The 17,570-nt window shown below is 44.5% G+C and overlaps 1 long non-coding RNA gene across 1 annotated transcript; it reads left to right on the top strand.

Moving 5' to 3' along the window:
* The first annotated feature begins 14,649 nt into the window (after window positions 1-14,649).
* On the top strand, window positions 14,650-15,034 carry LOC147135073 (uncharacterized). Its single transcript, XR_015089943.1, has 2 exons — window positions 14,650-14,737; window positions 14,856-15,034. It is a non-coding gene; the product is annotated as an uncharacterized LOC147135073 (long non-coding RNA).
* The last annotated feature ends 2,536 nt before the right edge of the window (window positions 15,035-17,570 follow it).

The raw sequence follows: 17,570 nt of genomic DNA, 5'->3' as shown, positions 1-17,570 counted from the left end.
TATACTCCCGCGTCAGCGCGAGCGACATCTGCCGCATTGCATCACGTCACGACGCATTGTTGGCGACAGGTCTGCATTGCATGCCGCGCACACATCAGGAATTGTTGCTGGTATATAAGACTTCTCTCTCGCACATTCTCTCATCATCGGTCCGCTATGTCACATGTTGCGATGACGTACAGTTTCTCCCAGCTCAGCTCGGCAATTTATTTGTTGCCACGGAGGAGAGGATCCAGCACGGAGTTCGTTGCAGCTGCGAAGCAAACTAGTTTGGCAGTGGCGTGGATGTTATGTCTCATATGTGTGTGTCGAGAAGCTACACATGCACATAACACCTTCACTGCCAACTTCCAGATCATTTTCAATACAATACAATTAAATGCATCGTCTGGTCATCTAGGTCCCTTTGTTGTAGCAGGCACGATATCCATTGTTGTCGCTGTCTTTTTGAAGCGACGCCCCCCGACTTGGAATGCAACTGTAACACATTTTCAAAATAACGTGTCAGCGAGTATAAAGTCAAATTGCGCAGCACTCGCGGATGACAGCAGCACATCAAGGTTGAGTTCATGCACTTCTTCTGGCATCTTTCCTACTTTAACAAGCAACACAGAAGGATGTATTCATTGAAGTTGAAAAACCTCGCTCTGATTCACCTCTCTCTCTTTCTTCTTCGCTCTGGAAATACGCCGTAGCAAACCTGCTGTGTAATGGTTTGCTGATTTGCCGCAGCGCTTCCTTCGTGCACATCAGAGAGGGGGAGCAAACAAAAAAGGTTTCTACATACTACCGTGTGCAGATCGTGTGTAGTGCACAACATATACGTTCCCGCCGGGGCTCACAATGGACGTAAGTTGGGTGTTTGAAGCGTGTTTGAAGCTTGTCCACAGCGGGTTTGAATAGTAAATTAGCCAATGTTGCCCTTTGTCTTACAATCAGTGCCCGATTTTCTGGGGCCTAATGTTTCTTTTTATAAACCTCTGCTGTTAGCATCTCTCCCGCGGCGGCATCATGCATGGACGCTTTTTTTATCTTTATTTATTTTTTAGGGGTAACGGGGCCGGGGGGGCTATAAGTTTAATGAATAAAGGCGGAGGGTTGAGGCCAGAAGGGTACCCAGGTCAAGGGCGCAGAATCACAACTGGACCAGCAAAAAAGGGTCAAGGGCCCAGTTCTATTATGTGAATTTGACAGTGGCTGCCCATACCTTCTAACCCGAAGAGCCAATCCTTCTAAAAAGCTAAAGCCCTATTTCCCGCCCGTCTCCTGTTTGATCTTTGTGCACTCAATTGTGGAACAAATATTTCTGACAGTGTTTTAGTAGTCAACGGTGTGTCCTGGAGGAAAATTCCCTCTAATGCGACTGAAATGAGACTGAAATTTAATCTTAAACTCAAATCATTTTTTTGGCTAACCCTGCTTTGTGGTGCATTTTATCTTAGCTTTCATTTTTTTTTTAAAAAAAGCATGCAGGAAGTACCTATCCTTTTTGCTATGTCGCAGCGCCAAATTACAGTGGCCTTCATCAGACCTGGGCATTGTATAACTGTCACCACGTTCCGTCCTGCATATTTAATCGACCACGTGGTCACATCAATCAATCAATCAATCAATCACATTTTATTTATATAGCACTTTTCATACATAAAAATGCAACTCAAAGTGCTTTAAAACATTCAAAGCAAAACATAGAATTATCTTCAATCAAAAGAAAAGATAAATTATTTAAAAGTTGTTGAAAGCCAAACTAAAAAGGTGTGTCTTGAGCTTCCTCTTAAAAATATCAGCAGTCTCTGCAGACCTGACGTCCTCTGGCAGGCTATTCCAAAGGTGAGGACCAAAATGGCTGAATGCAGCCTCGCCATGCATTTTGGTCCTCACCCTTGGAATAAATAAAAGGCCGGCGCCAGAGGACCTCAGGATCCGCGAGGGCTGGTATGATAAAAGCAAATCAGATAAATAAGATGGCCCAAGACCATTAACACATTTATAAACTAATAAAAGTACTTTAAAATCGATCCTGGGATCCGTGGTCCCAGTCTGTCCCTCGCAGGCGCCGCACGCGCAAACACGCCACCAAACAAAGAAAAAAAATCAAACAAAAACAACGGACACACAATGCACAGCGCGGTGATTGGTGAAATCAAAACAATATGGGGCACATGCCATTGCGTCTGTGGTACACAAAGTACAAGGTACACAAAACTGTTTTATTTGTATTTTTTTCCTTTATCGGCCGCGTATCACGAGTGCGGCACCGGCGTGTGATGTGGTACCGGTAAAGTCCGTTCTCAACGCTGTTTGGCTGTCTCCGACCAACTGAGACCACATGGGTCGATTAAATATGCAGGACGGAACGCGGTGACGGTTAGACAATGGCCAGCTCTGGCCTTCATAGCCAGAGCAGCCCTGGTTTAGATGTGTTAAAAGCCTTAAAATAAATTATACATTTAAATAAATGTATAAAATTGCTGATATCGATGTAATTCAAAATGCCAAATATCGGAGCCGATAATCGATATACTTGTATTCCTAGTCAGTAATCAACATTGGAGTCCCCTGACTGAAATGGAAAGCTTTAGTTTCAGTGAGCTAGCCATTTCATACCCCAGCCCTTTGTCTTTCAATCAGTGCCCGATTTGCTGGAGATGGCACCTGACTAAGCAATTCGCAACAGGTCTGTTTGTCCAATATTTCCCATTCTAACTTAGTATAAAGAGTCATACGTTGACTTCTGGGAAAACCGCATACTTGAGGACGCCAGCCACGCTGCCTACTGGTGGTGTGTCTCTCCTAGGGCCAGCCTATCCACTGGCTCTTGTAGCATGCCTTTGGCTTTCCTCGTTGTTCGTTCAAAAAATGCAATTTATTTCTCATCAACAAACCAAGTTTTAAAGAGTGTTTGTTTCCACTTCACGTGTAACAAAGCAAACAAGTGAAAATTGAAATGCCTGTTAAAAAAAGTGTCAATTGAGTGAGGTACCAAAAATGTTTGATTTATAAATAGGACAAAAATTATATCAAAAGCTATACTTTTTCTTTTTATTTACTTTAATTGTCATCCATGGAGCCTTCGATGGATTCTGTAGACATGGTATTCCTTTGTGCTTCATCCAACAATAGGAGCACCACAGTTTAAGACGCCTTCACTCATGCTGTTGCACACTATTACTAAGAGTGAGGACAGTCAGAGTAGGGGAGAAGAACGCTGTGGCGTTGATGATGAATGTTTTCCGTGGTGCTAATCGCGGCAGCACCAACCAAGGGAGAAGTGTCCACAACCAACGCATTGAAAAACTCTGGGGCGATCTGTGGCGTGGACTTACAAACATTTATAATACAATTGTCCACTCTCTGGAGAGGGAACTTGCCATTAACATTGACAATCATATGCATATGTGGACGCTTCAGTATGTGTACCTCCCAAGGATAATCAACGACTTGGTGGAGTTTGCAGAACAATGGAACAACCATGGCCTACGCGCAGAGAATCACACGAGCCATTTACAGATATTTGTAAGGGGTCTGTCTTGAACAGCAGAGAAGGCCTATTACTGCAATGCAGGATTTTTTTTTAGAGGCAATCATGCTACAGGCACAGAAGAATCTGTTGGTCAACGGGAAGACCAAGCATCTGTGGACCCAGATGCTTGAAAAGGTACACAGGATTTGAGTCCAATGTTTGATTGGCAGAACAAAGTTCATGTGCCTTACACTGAGTATAATGGAGACAGTATCACAATGGCGAGAGCTCAGTTTAACCCTTGAAGTGGTTCCAGAAATCAGCATGGTGATGGAGTTCTTCGTGATTTGCTTTCTTTTCTTGAGTCTTTGCCTTAATTTGTGTGTTAATGTACAGTATATTTATGATGTAGTTACTTGGCTGAATTTTGTATAGTTATTTTATATTAAAAAAGTGAAAATATCCCTCATATAACTTTATGAACTACACAATTACAAGTCCGCAACATAATAAATCTTGATCAACCACTTAATATGTAAGGAGCGGTTGCAGATTGACGGACAGGTAAATAGCATGTAGCTTTTCATTAATGCTAGGACATTTTTTAAGTCAATTGTTCTGGTCAAGTACATGCAAGCTCAGCAACAATTGTTCTGCAAATAAGAAAAAAACTAAACGGCCCGAAACATATTGGAGATAAAATATGTACACCTAATGTGAGGGATTAGTTGCAGATTGTAGTCTTGTACAGAGTACACCCAGAGCACTGTAACTAGTGTTGTTCCAATACCACTTTTTGGCCCCAGTACCAATTCCGCTACCTGGCTGCGCAGTGTCAGCCGATGCCGATACTGTACCGATACCTTGCCGTTTAAAAAATCAAAATATATGCGCAATTTTTCTTGTAATTCAAAATAATTGCATACTCACCTGGATGTAAAATTATTCATATTCAAATCATCACTTGTGAAGTATCTGTAGTAACATATACACAGAAGTCCGTCCCTGGGTAGGATCGGTCGGACCCTCCGGCCCGATCGGATGCCCATTTTTGGGGCGGAGGGGTGGGGGGTGACACATTTTAAAAATGGCTGGACTAAGCATGGCCGGAAGTGGATTTTAGTCCGGCCCACTAATTGGCCCTTATGCGTGTGACGTGCTCGCGAGGGAGGCGGCCAAATTTCATCTCAGCCTACTCGGTGAAAGGCTTCTTTTAAAACAACCTGTGTCCGGGAGTATATTCAAGCTGCGCACAGCACTCAAGTGTGGCACATCATGCACTTTCCTACTTCCGGAAGTACGCCGTAGCAAAACTGCTGTGTAGTGGTTTGCTGGCATGCTTTTATTTTGAAGGAGGGGAAGTGTGGAAAATAAGTAACTTGTTGAATGCTTGCGGACTTGTCATCTGTTGGACCCAAATAATTATACGACAAAACCAACCCCAGGGCTCGCAATGGAAGTTAGTACATGCAGCTGGGTAAGTATTTGAGTAAGTGGCGCGTTTGAAGCGTGTCCACAGCGGGTTTGAATAGTAAGTTAGCCAGCTAATTGTCTTTTAATAAACCTCTTCCGTTAGCATCCCTCCCGCGGGGGCACCATGGACGTGTTTTTTTTTTTGTTGGTAGGGGGGGGGTGGGGGTGGGGGGTCGTAACGGGCCGGGGGCCGATAATGTTTATGAATATGGCCGGGGGGTCGCGGCCGGAAGGGTACCCAGGGGGGTCGCGGCCGGAAGGGTACCCAGGTCAAGGCTGGAGGGTCGCGGCCGGACGGTCAAAAAAGGATCAAGTGCCCAGCTCTGCAGAATCCATCCATCTGTCGCTTATTCGAGGTCGGTTTGCGGAGGCAGTAGCTTCAGCGGGGAAGCCCAGACTTTCCTCTCCCCAGCCACGTCTTCCAACTCTTCCAGAGAGATCCCAAGGCGTTCCAAGGCAAGCCCGGCGATATAATCTCTCCAGCGTGTCCTGGGTCGTCCTCCGGGCTTCATGCCGGTGGGACATCCCCGGAACACCTCACCAGGGAGGCGCCCAGGATGCATCCTAATAGGATGCCCGAGCCACCTCAGCTGGCTCCTCTCAACGTGGAGGAGCAGCGGCTCGACTCCGAGTCCCTCTTGGATGGCCGAACTTATCACACTATCTCTAAGTGGAGAGCCCAGACACCCTGCGGAGGAAACCCATTTCAGCCACTTGTATCGGAGATTTGGTCTTTCGGTCATGACCCACAGCTGATGACCATAGGTGAGAGTAGGAACGTAGATCGACCGGTAAATAGAGAGCTTCACCTTTCGGCTCAGCACCTTCTTCACCACGACAGACCGCTACAGAGTCCGCATCACAGCAGACGATGCACCGAGCCGCCTGTCAATCTCCCACAGAATACATGTGTTGAATAAACAACTTATTTTCATAGCTCTTCGTGCTGGTGAGAGTGAGACATGGGCTAGATATTTACATTAACACCATCACAACATACAAGGATGTGCTCTGATTACTTTATATCAGTTACTGTTTTCTTTTTCATGTGCAGTGGCTAATAAGATTACCTTGGATTATAAATTTGAGGCAGACGATTGATGCTTACCTGTTTGCATACCCATTCAAGTTTTAATTTGCATTGCCGTTCAACATTAATCTGTTAATTATGTAGCTGTACAAATTCTATACGTTGATGGAACATTATAGAACTTTTTTTTGTCAGTCTTGCACACATTTTCACTCAATCACAACTCTTTACGCTCAGTCTAGTTGATGTTATGCTGAGGAATGTGTTGTAAACAAACGCATCTTTTTGCTAGCAGTTAGCAAGCTAGCGCTAGCTGGAAAAACTTTGACGGCGCACAGAAAGACGAGTTTACCCGGACACATACCACTTCATGAATGACGTTTTCCACCATTAAAGTAGTGACTGACGTACGGTGTCAAGCAACATACATACTGTCACCTGAGGATCGGGATTTGGACCCATACGCAGACACGACACGGACGTTGCAGAGTAAAAAGTCTTTATCAGCGAAAATACAAATTAACTAAAGGGATCTGAACTGGAAGAGAGTTTCCATCCTCACTCGAATAATGTTTGACGGACTGATAACGTGTCACTGAGTAACTCACGCATGCAACAACCAGTCATAACAGTACCCATCCCCCTCAAGAGGCACCACCTGGTGCCCAGAATCTAAATTAACGAAAGACAAACAAGGTCAAAAACACCAAATAAACGTAAGTAGAAAACACCAAGAATCAAAGAAACTAAACAAACACTAGGAAACCAGCTGTACTTGTATCAAGACAGTAAACAAACAGCAGTCAGACACAACAAAGACAATGAACCAACAAAGTCTGAAAGAAAACAATAAACCAAATACAAACAGACAAGACAACATGCAACACTGGACAAGACACAAAGAGTATAGAGCAGGGGTTACCAACTCCGGTCCTCGAGGGCACCTGTCCTGCAGGTTTTTAATCTCTCCCTGCTGTAACACACCTGTTAAAATGATCAGCTCATCAGCAAGCTCTTGAGAAGCCTGATAACGATCCTGGTGAAGTGGGGATAAAATTATGTCGTCCCTCCTTGAAAGCTTAAAGGAAAAGTACCCCCCACCAATGGATGAATGTGAAAATATTGCCTCCCTCTCCCCTCAGTGCTCCACAGATGTTGCCTGTCTAGTAGTACAATTTCCCTAATTTTGGTACGACATTCCATCAAACCCAATGGTACTCTAAGCCGCACACAATGATGGGTCACAATAGATTTAGCAACAGTATCCGCCACCTCATTGCCCGCAACACCCACATGAGCCGGCACCCACAACAACCCCACCCTACAACCAACGACCTCCAATCAATAAAGCAACATTCGAATTTCAGCCACAATATTGGGTCAACCTCCACCACCTACACCTCCTCCCAACGCCACCGGTAATGACAGGGAATCAATGCATATTACTGAATTTACAAACCCCACTTCTTCGACCCACCACAGTGCCCAAAGAATACCAACCAACTCAGACGTGAAAAAGAAACACCATCAGGAACCCTGCCGAAACTCCACCTGTGGTACATAAATCCCCAAACCGACTCGACAGCTAGCCGGATCCCTCGACCCATCAGTGTAAATGTGTTTGCAGTTTCCCATTGATTCCTAAGATGCATATTTACATAGCTAACCAAATCACCCTTAAAACCCTGACGCACCGCTTCATTAACTGAAAAATCTACATCAGAGAGAGAACACAACCAAGGAGGAATGTCAGTCCAAACCACAGGACCCACAACATCCCTACCCCGAAAATATAGTTGCACAAGATTTCCTTTGACCGACTGCACAAAGGTCGCCCCAGCCGGCGCTCTACCACCCTCCCAGCTATCTTCCAACACTGACGTCGACAGAAGACAGATACAATATAATTAAGGGCCAATTTCTTACGGCGCAAATACAAAGGGCACTCACCGGTCTCCACAAGCAGAGCAGGGATGGAGGTAGTGCGAACTTCAACCACACGCAGTGCCCTCGCCTGAAAAACATCAAGGAAAGCCAAGGTGGATGTGGCTGCGGAGCCATAGACCACACACCCATAGTCATACACTGAACGAACCAGTGCTCTATAAACTGACATAACATCCCTCCCCGCACCCCAAGTGGAACCAGACAAACACCTCATCACGTTTAAAATTTTATGACACTTGATAATCATTCTCCGAACATGTTCCCCATACGTGAGTCTCTCATCCATCCACACTCCAAGAAATTTATAAACATGCACCCTCTCAACTGGCTCACCGTAGTGTCAAAGTATGATTCCCAACTTTACGTTTCCTGCCAAACAACATAAATTTAGTCTTACTTATCGATAACCTGAATCCCCACTTTTCAAACCAAGCCTGCACCTTGTCTAGGGCCGACTGCAGTTGACCAAAGACATATTTCACGTTCTTGCCTCTCTTCTAAAGCACACCATCATCAGCAAACAAGGACCGTCCAGTTCCATTACCCACATCATGGAATATATCATTAATCATGATATTAAACAACACAGGGCTAATGGCACTCCCCGGAGGTGTCCCATTATCTGTACTATAAATTCCAGAGAAGGAACGTCCCACTCCCACCTGAATGCTGCGCAAACTTAAATTCAGCATTCAGTCGCGAAATCAGCCTCGTATAGTTTTAATAGCAGCTCGTCCCTCCACAGCATATCATACGCTTTCTCAATATCCAAAAAGACAGCTAACACAGCTTCACGATCTAACAACACTTTTTAAATTCCATAGTCTAAAACTAACACAGAATCTATTGTGGCCTTACCCTGCCTAAAACCATTTTGCGCATGTATGAAATACTGTTTCCGCTCTAGCCTATACACTTACCTGTCCGTAATCATCCTCTCCATTATCTTGCACAGCACAGAAGTTAGGGCGATAGGTCTGTACGACGATGGAACATCCTCCTCTTTCCCAGGCTTTAAGATGGGAACAACAATGGCATGCCTCCAGTCATCTGGAAGAACTCGCATCTCCCACACCTCATTCACCAAACAAGCTCACCTAACATTTCAACAAAATCTCATAGCCAAGGCCGCCTTTGCCAGGCGCTGTGTGGCGACCTCTCTTAATAGCCCTCACAAGCTCCTCCACAGAAAAAACAAATTAATTGCATGACTGTTGTCATTACTGTTCAAAAGTTTATACTCCTCCAGCTCGATCATCATCCCCCTTCTCATCCTACCTTTATAACCTACATTAACGTCACTGTGTACCCTCTGAAACATCCGCTCCAAAACCTCAGCCTTTGCCCCAACATCAACTGCTTCTGAATCCCCCTGTATTGAGCCCCTATTAATTCCAGACATCCGTTGTATCATATTCCACACCCGTTTTATAGGAGTGTGAACCCCCAAAGAGCAACAACAAGCCCGCCAACTCTCCCTTTTGGCCTCCTTTATAACACTGCTAGCCACAGCTCTACATTCTTTATATTCAATCACCCAACTATCAACAGGGAATTTCCTCAGAATTTCCTTACCGCTTACTCCCCAATTTCCTAACTGTCCTGAGTAGAGTGACCAGATCCAGACTCAGCAGATGTGGGACAGGGAGTATGCATGTGGAGGACAATGTGGGATGCAGCTGACGCTCGCGACGGACACCAAAAATGCAAATGGCACAGCTTGTCAACTGTTCAGTAACATATAATATAATAAATTGTAACAAAATAACAATTATAGATCTACAAATAAAAACACAGAACACAGAATTGCAGTTGAGATGATCTGCATTTACAAAAATACAACACAAACTGCTAGTAAAAAGGTAAATCTCTCAGACATTAATATCAATAGGAGTTCACAATAAAGGCTGAAATTAGTCAGTCTCATATCTTGAGGTAGATGCACTTTATCAAGAGTCACACACACAATAGAACCCTGTCAAATCTCAAGTTATGTAGAGCATGAAGTGCAGTAACAATTTATTACAGTAAGACAAAGACAGGCTACTACAACTACTGCAATTCAAATTATTTTCAAATTAAACAGCCACAGCATAAAACGAAAATAAAACAAGAAGCATTTAAAAAAAAGGAGATAACAATAACTACAATAAATTCAGTTGTAAACAAACGTGTCCACCATAGCAGCACTATGCACTTTGACAAACAAGGAAAGCACTGATGAAACACTTTAGGTTATGTCCATCACAACTCAAGTCTTTCAGTTTTCTCCATAACAGCAACAGCAGCCACAAAGTTCACAGAAACCTTTATCTGACTCGTCTTTCATTGGCTTCACCCACGGACACTGAGTTCCCAGACCTTGTTGTAACTGCATTTCATTTTCTTTGCAGTCTTCTTACCTTCCTTAGAGTCCTCCATTTTCATTAATTCAGCACACATTTCTGGAACGCGTCGCTAAAATGCTTGTTTTTGTTAGGTTTTTTTGTAGGTGTATCTTTAAAAACAACTACTGGATTGCCTGCTTGTGTGCCCGGCTGTTTGATTGACAGCATACCCCTGCCTCTCACAGTCTTGGACAGTCACACCCACCCGAACACCACCACCCCCCGCCCCTACAAACACACAGCCTGCGACCTGCCCCCATAATAGCCTCCACTGTGTGTTGTCTGCTCTCCTCACACAGGCGTTTAATAAAAAACAAGATTTTAGCCGCACGTTTGAAAATTGGTGCCTGCCGATCAGACATGCGGGACAGCGAGTCAATTTGCGGGACGCATTAAAAATAATTAAAATGCGGGACAGTCCCGCTCAAATCGGGACATATGGTCACCCTGGGCCTGAGTCCAACCCCTGCCCATCCTGTTTAGCAAGTGTTAGGTTTAAGGTCTAAATCACGATACTTACCCTAATTATCTGACTCCAAATTACTTACCATATATTTATTATTTGAACCGACATTAACCTTAGCTTCACCTTACCTAACGTGCTCGTTCCGTAAGAGAGAAGACCAGAAAGCCAATCAGCCGAATCACCGAGATTTTATTCCTAACAGCAAAAGCTAATACAGTATCGGCGGCTCGGTTCCCTCTCAATACAGATCTGTGCGCTCCTGTGGCCATCAGAGAGCGACACCACACCCGATTGCCCCGAACAGTTATAGAAAACAATATGCAAATTAAACACACCAAAAACACTAGCCACTATGATTTCATTAGTTACATGGTATCTGCAATATATTTCTACAGATGCTGATTGCTTTACAAGTACCTGGGTGTTCATCTGAACAATAAACTGGACTGGTGCGACAACACAGACGCCCTCTATAGGAAGAGTCAGAGCAGACTCTTCCTACTCAGGAGACTGAGGTCTTTTGGGGTTCAGGGGACACTCCTCAGGAACTTTTATGACTCGGTGGTTGCATCGGTCATCTTCCAGGGAGTGGTCACCTGGGCAGGCGGCGTCTCGGCCCGGGACAAGAAGCGGCTGGACAAACTGGTCAAGAGGGCCGGCTCTGTCCTGGGCTGCTCCCTGGACTCTGTGGACTCGGTGGGGGACAGGAGGATGTTGGCCAAGCTGTCATCAATGCTGGACAACCCGGACCACCCCCTCCAGGGCACCCTAACAGCACTCCACAGCACCTTCAGTGACAGACTGTTACACCCTCGCTGTGCAAAGGAGAGATTCCGCCGTTCCTTCTTGCCTGCTGCTGTCAGACTCTTTAACAAGAACATTGTGTAGTATCTACAAACTGGCGGTCATTAGTGCAATTGTGCAGTCCTGCACCTGAGCTCATATCGTGCAATACCCAATATTCCCCACTACTGTAATACCGTGCAATACTCAACATTCCCCACTACTGTTAGTCTAGTTTTATTTTTATCCAATGCTGTTCCTTACATTTCACTACAGCACTGCAGCACTGTCACTTAGAGTATTTTTTCCTCTGTACTATGTACAGGCCGAAATGAGTGTTCCTCATATTTTTTATGTAGATGTAGGTTGGTGTGTATACAGATGTGTATATACACATGTTACTGCGTATATCTACATAGGTTTGATTCTAAATGTTTGCTGTCAATGTTATACATTAATGGCCACATTATGCCGCCGCCCCTGTGTGACCTATATCTTTGCTACTGTAACAATGAAAATTTCCCCACTGTGGGATCAATAAAGGCATTCTTATCTTATCTTAAATCCTGAGAATAACTTGACGCTCAACAACACCACCCACTCTAAGAATGTAAGGACACGCCTCTCCGTTTTCTTCTCCAGGATTCAAAGTCGAGGACTGCTTCTTCCTCCGTTTTCCTTTACCACCAACTTTCATCCGCCAGGAACCCTGCCATTCATCATCAGACTCCATGTCAAAACACACACCAAAGAAGTATCGATAGTACGACGCCAAACAGCAAGCTAGGCGGCACCACCGGTTTGTCCCGCTTACGACCCAACACCCTCTAGCTAACTCCCTCCTTAATCTTCAGATGAGTATTTACGAGGGGTTCTTATGCACTATACCCCGTAAATCCGGGTAAAGCAACCACAAAGCGGCGACTCACCTGCAGCTTCGGTGTAGTCCCAAGACAACTGCTTCACCCGCTTTCCTCACCGCACTAAGCACCAAACCCCAAGCGGAGTCCAAAGGGACAGCGCTCTACCGCAAACCAGGGACAAAACGATCTCCGCCCACCTCTGCTGTCAAACTCAGCTGTCGAACCGAGGAACCCCTAGACAAGACACAAAGTGTTAGAGGGAGCTGATTGAATAACTCAAGGGATCTGGTAGCCGAGCACAGGTGGACACAATAACCTAACGAGACAGACACATATAAAAGAATTTCAAAACTAAATTCCAAAACAAAATCAACAACAGATCGGAGAAGGCCAGACAAGATGTTCTGGTCCAGTCCGGTGGGCGTCCAGGAGGCCAGACGAGAGGGTCTTGGCGAGACCAGTCCGGTGGGCATCCAGGAGGCCAGACGAGAAGGTCTTGGCGAGACCAGTCTGGTGGCCGTCCCAAAGGTCAGACGAGAGGTTTTTGACGGTGCCAGTCCGCTGGCCGTTCAGAGGGCTACGCAGGGGGTGAGGGCAGCCTCAGGCCTTGTGCTGCAGTAGCAGAATTGGAAGGAGGCTGCAAAGCTTGCGCTGCCGTAGCAGAATCCAAGGGCAGCCGCAGAACTTGCGCATTTCAGTGCCCGGGATGTGGGCTCTGCATGTTTTAAAATGTTAATCATATTATCCTGCACATTATGGATATAAGAGAATCTATTTTACACTCTTAACTAAAAGATAAAGCAACAAGACATAAATATATTTAGATAAACATGTTAAACCACAAAACAAAAACGTAGTAAATATAAGGTATACAAGGTGATGGCCAATCCAAAAAGACCTTTGTTGACCTGTTGTTCTGTTCCAAGTATCTTCATCCTCGCCAGATTGTAGTCCTGAACAAACTAAACTGTGTGCAATTTCTGGTGAAATTGCGTGTGAATGCAAGTGTAATAATGATTGTTAAATAACATTGTATATTATGCTCAATATTTGATTCAAACCAGGGTTTATCACACAAGAATGCACTGCATTTACCACTGCGCCACCAAGGACTTGCTGAATAACGGTTGTTATAGCAGAAACAATGTGTTTCCATCACATTGAACACCGACAGGAATGGATTGTTAAAATGCTTTGTTTGATAGGAAATTATACGTAATGTATACAAATATATATCTAATAACTATGGTAAAACCCTGTAGCAGTTAGAATTTTGTTCATTGACATTAATAATCTACAGTCAGAGGTGGGATTCGAACCATGAACCCGTTGGGCAGTGATTAAGCAACACTACCAAGTGTACTAAAATCAGGTTAACAGCAGGTGTGTAGAAATGTTCAATTGTATTGAAGGGTATGGGATGCCGAAATTGAAATTGTAATGTCTGTCCCATAGGAAATGAATGTGGAAATTTTAATGTAAAATATTAAGTTGTAAGAAAACAATGTTTGTTGAATGAGAAGGATGTCCTGGAAGGCGTGCATTTTTGGAATCTGTTGAAATTGGAACCATGTGAATTATGTGGGAGTTGAATCCTGACAAATAAAGTGAGCTGAATAAGAAAAAATAACTAGACTATGTGCAATTTCTGGAGACATTGCGTGTGAATTCTGAAAGTGCTGAATGCAAAAATTTAAACGCAAGTGTAATGATGACTGTTAAATAATGTTGTAAAAAAATAACTTTTTCCTACGATCGAATTTATAAGTAGTAGTTGTTATGGAAGCAGTAGTTATTTGTATGACGAAGGGTTTGTGGAAGTTGTAACATGTTTACATATTCTTATTTCTATTTCATTTTTTTATTCATACTTATCTTATTACATTGTCCTATTTTTTCTGTATCTCTAATAACATAACAAGCAGGTGATATATGTTCTGGTGTTTGTTGTATTTCTTTTCCCTTGCAGTGTATGTTTTGTGGCAGGGGGTGGGGAGGTTGCAATATCATGTCTCACCGAGGGTGCAAAACAAGCCAGGTCTGGCCCTGCACACAAGGAATTTGCCTCCGGCAGTATGAGCTACCCTAGTACTGCAGTAACAAGCAACAGTAATAAACAATGACATGACATATCAGTATAAGTGGTGTAGGTGTTATGCCATGCCACGGCAATGATTCCTGCCCCTCCTCCTCCCCTCTGAGCCAGGCTTCTGCTTCAGCCAGAGAATTCTAATCAAACCAGCCTGCAGCCGCCTTCAATCAAGACAGCTGCCTTCAAAAGCCAGCGGAGGACAAGCAACCAGTGCTTGAACGTTGACCATTGTGGTTAGTTTGAAGCTGTCTCAAGTTTGAATCTCAAGTTTATACTATTAAACCTCGTTATTCCTGCAGACCTCATAATACTTGATCAAATATTAAACACTTCCTATCCTCTCACCCCTAGACTTCCTCCATGCTACAACCAGTGTCTCCGGCCTCATCTTCGCCCCTTGTCTGCTCTTCAGTGGAACCACCCCTTGTACTTTCTCTTGGCTCGAACGTCCTCCTCTGGACTCAGGACACTCATGCACTCGACTAGTATAAGAATCCAGGTTCTCATTAAAATTTCTGTTGTGAACTCTTGACCTGTTTTTTCACTGCTTCTGGGGTGCCCGGCACATTTGGCTATTTTTTTTAATCGCTGCAGCCTAACAGTAGGATCACCATAAATGAATGAAAATGACAGAAACAAAGACAAAACTAGAGAGCGCATCACCACTCGGGTTGACGCCATCTTATAGGTAAAGGTTTTTTTTTTTTATCTTTGACATTGTGTTCACATTTTTAACGCGTTCCAAATCTGCGAAATGTTTTGTAAATTGATTTAACCAAAGAAAATTAACTTAAAAAAAAAATCACGGATAGTACAGTAACTCCAACCATAACAATTAACAGACCTACTAATAAGTATCAGCCTACTGCTATGATACTTACCGTCTTTCAAATGTACTTTGATACATCAGTACCGTTTGTCTTCAATGGGAAAGGGTTATTTTGTGTGGAAATTGGCAAAGCACCCAGGACACAAAGACACAAGCCTAACCCTAGAATCTGCCTCATTCCACCATTTGTAAGGGCCAGATTTGTTGCAGTGCATAGAGGTTTCATTGGAACACAATTTCATCTATCAGATCTTCGGGAAACAGATGCATAAAAAATCAATTGGGTCTGTTCCCTCCATATTCACTTTCCACTCTCCTAAAAAAAAGCTGACCATTGGATGTCAGTGTAAGGAAAGACTCACTCGAGTCCACTGTGGTGGCTGATGCGCAACTGTGACATTGAGTCATTCATTTAGGAGAAAACATTTGAACAGCTGTCCACTGTAGCAACAACTATCCCTGAAAGGCAATGACAACAATACTTCAAGCATACAGTATACTGGGAACCTAAATGCTGGACAGGGACATCATTTTTCATCTGTACTAATGGGGGGTGGGGAGGGTGGGGTCAAATAGGACCACACACTTCCAAATAAGATATATTTAAAAAATGCTGTTTTAAATATGGACAAAATACGTGCATACATGCTAAACACATTCTCTTGATATATTTAATTTTTGATAATACATTTTTCAATGCAGGGCGGCACGATGGTCGACTGGTTAGCTCGTCCGTTTCACAGTTCAGAGGTCGTGGGTTCAATTCCGGCCCCGGCCTCCCTGTGTGGAGTTTGCATGTTCTCCTCGTGCCTGCGTGGGTTTTCTCTGGGTACTCCGGTTTCCTCCCACATTCCAAAAACATGCATGGTAGGTTAATTGGACACTCTAAATTTCCCCAAGGTGTGATTGTAAGTGCGGTTGTTTGTTTGTCTCTGTGTGCCCTGCGATTGGCTGGGAACCACTTCAGGGTGTACCCTGCCTACTGCCCGATGACAGCTGGGATAAGCTCCGGCACGCCAGCGAGCCTTGTGAGGGTAAGCGGTATAGATGATGGATGGATGGGTGGATTTTTCAATGCATGTAGACAAAATAAACTATCCTAACCCAAGAACAAAGGGTTTGAAGCAAAATAACCACATACTATAATTACTTTCCAGTGCAAAGGGCTCGTTTGCATGAAATTTAACATTCAAGGATGGCACAAAATTGCTGAACAAGAAATCAACATTAAGTGGAATAACCTATTTAGCACATTTTTTTCACAAAAATCAACTCACCCAAAATTTTAAGATTATTGAGGTACTAAGTGTGTCCTGCGTATCATTCCAAATCCGCAATAACATAATTGGCCTGCTCACGTTGTAGTATAGGGCCATCGGAGCAAAGTTGGCGGATGGCCACTGTGCTTGCCCCGCTGAAGCGCGGTTGGAGTTTGGCCGCAAGATGTGCAGCACCGGAGCAGCGTCGGAGGGGCCGCATGTCCCGCGCCGCCGGAGCAGGGTGGGAAGGTGGCGCTGCTGGACCATGGTGTGAGGGCAGCCGCACCACTTACGCCGCCGGAACAAGATTGGAGGGCGACCGCAGGGATTGCGCCGGTGGAGCAGGATTAGAGGACATCCACAGGGCTTGCGGCGCCCGAGTAGAGTCGAGGCCCGGTGCTATAGATGGCACAGGTGAGAGAGATGTGGAGGAAAAGACAGCTTACACCAAGAGCTTGGGGGATTGTGGGCGTTAGGTCAGCAGGCTGAGGGCAGTAGCGGGCAGACTGGGGCTTGTGACAGACTGGGATGCATCGAGGAGGAGTGACACGAGGGGTTCCCGGTAAAAAGGCGAAGAAGCAGGAGGTGAGAGGATCACTCCCTGATGGGATGTGGGCGGATGGTTCGGAGCAGGTAGCGACGTCTGCGGCTTGATGGATTGTCTGAGTCGGCTGGGTCCATAATTGGTCAGTATGTACTGTCATGTGAGGAGCGGAATTTGGACTCATAAACAGACTGGGAAGTTGAAAAGCAAGTCTTTTTCTACGCAAATAAAAACTACAGAGGGCAGGACTGGATGCAGAAGACATGGAAGAAAGTTCACATTCCGACTCGAAGAAAGCTTGACATACAGATGTGTCACCAAGTAACTCGAGCTTATTTACTGATACTAGTTGACAAAATAAAGGTGACGTATTAAAAGGACCACAGCAACTGCAAAGCAACTGATGCATCAAGGAACAACCAGTCACAACAATA

This window comes from Filicampus tigris, chromosome 15 (assembly GCF_054856515.1).
Source record: "Filicampus tigris isolate MCC_2025a chromosome 15, RoL_Ftig_1.0, whole genome shotgun sequence".
In the NCBI taxonomy this organism is placed as follows: Eukaryota; Metazoa; Chordata; class Actinopteri; order Syngnathiformes; family Syngnathidae; genus Filicampus; species Filicampus tigris.
Note: the sequence above shows the minus strand (reverse complement) of the source record. Positions and strands in the feature narration are given on the sequence as shown.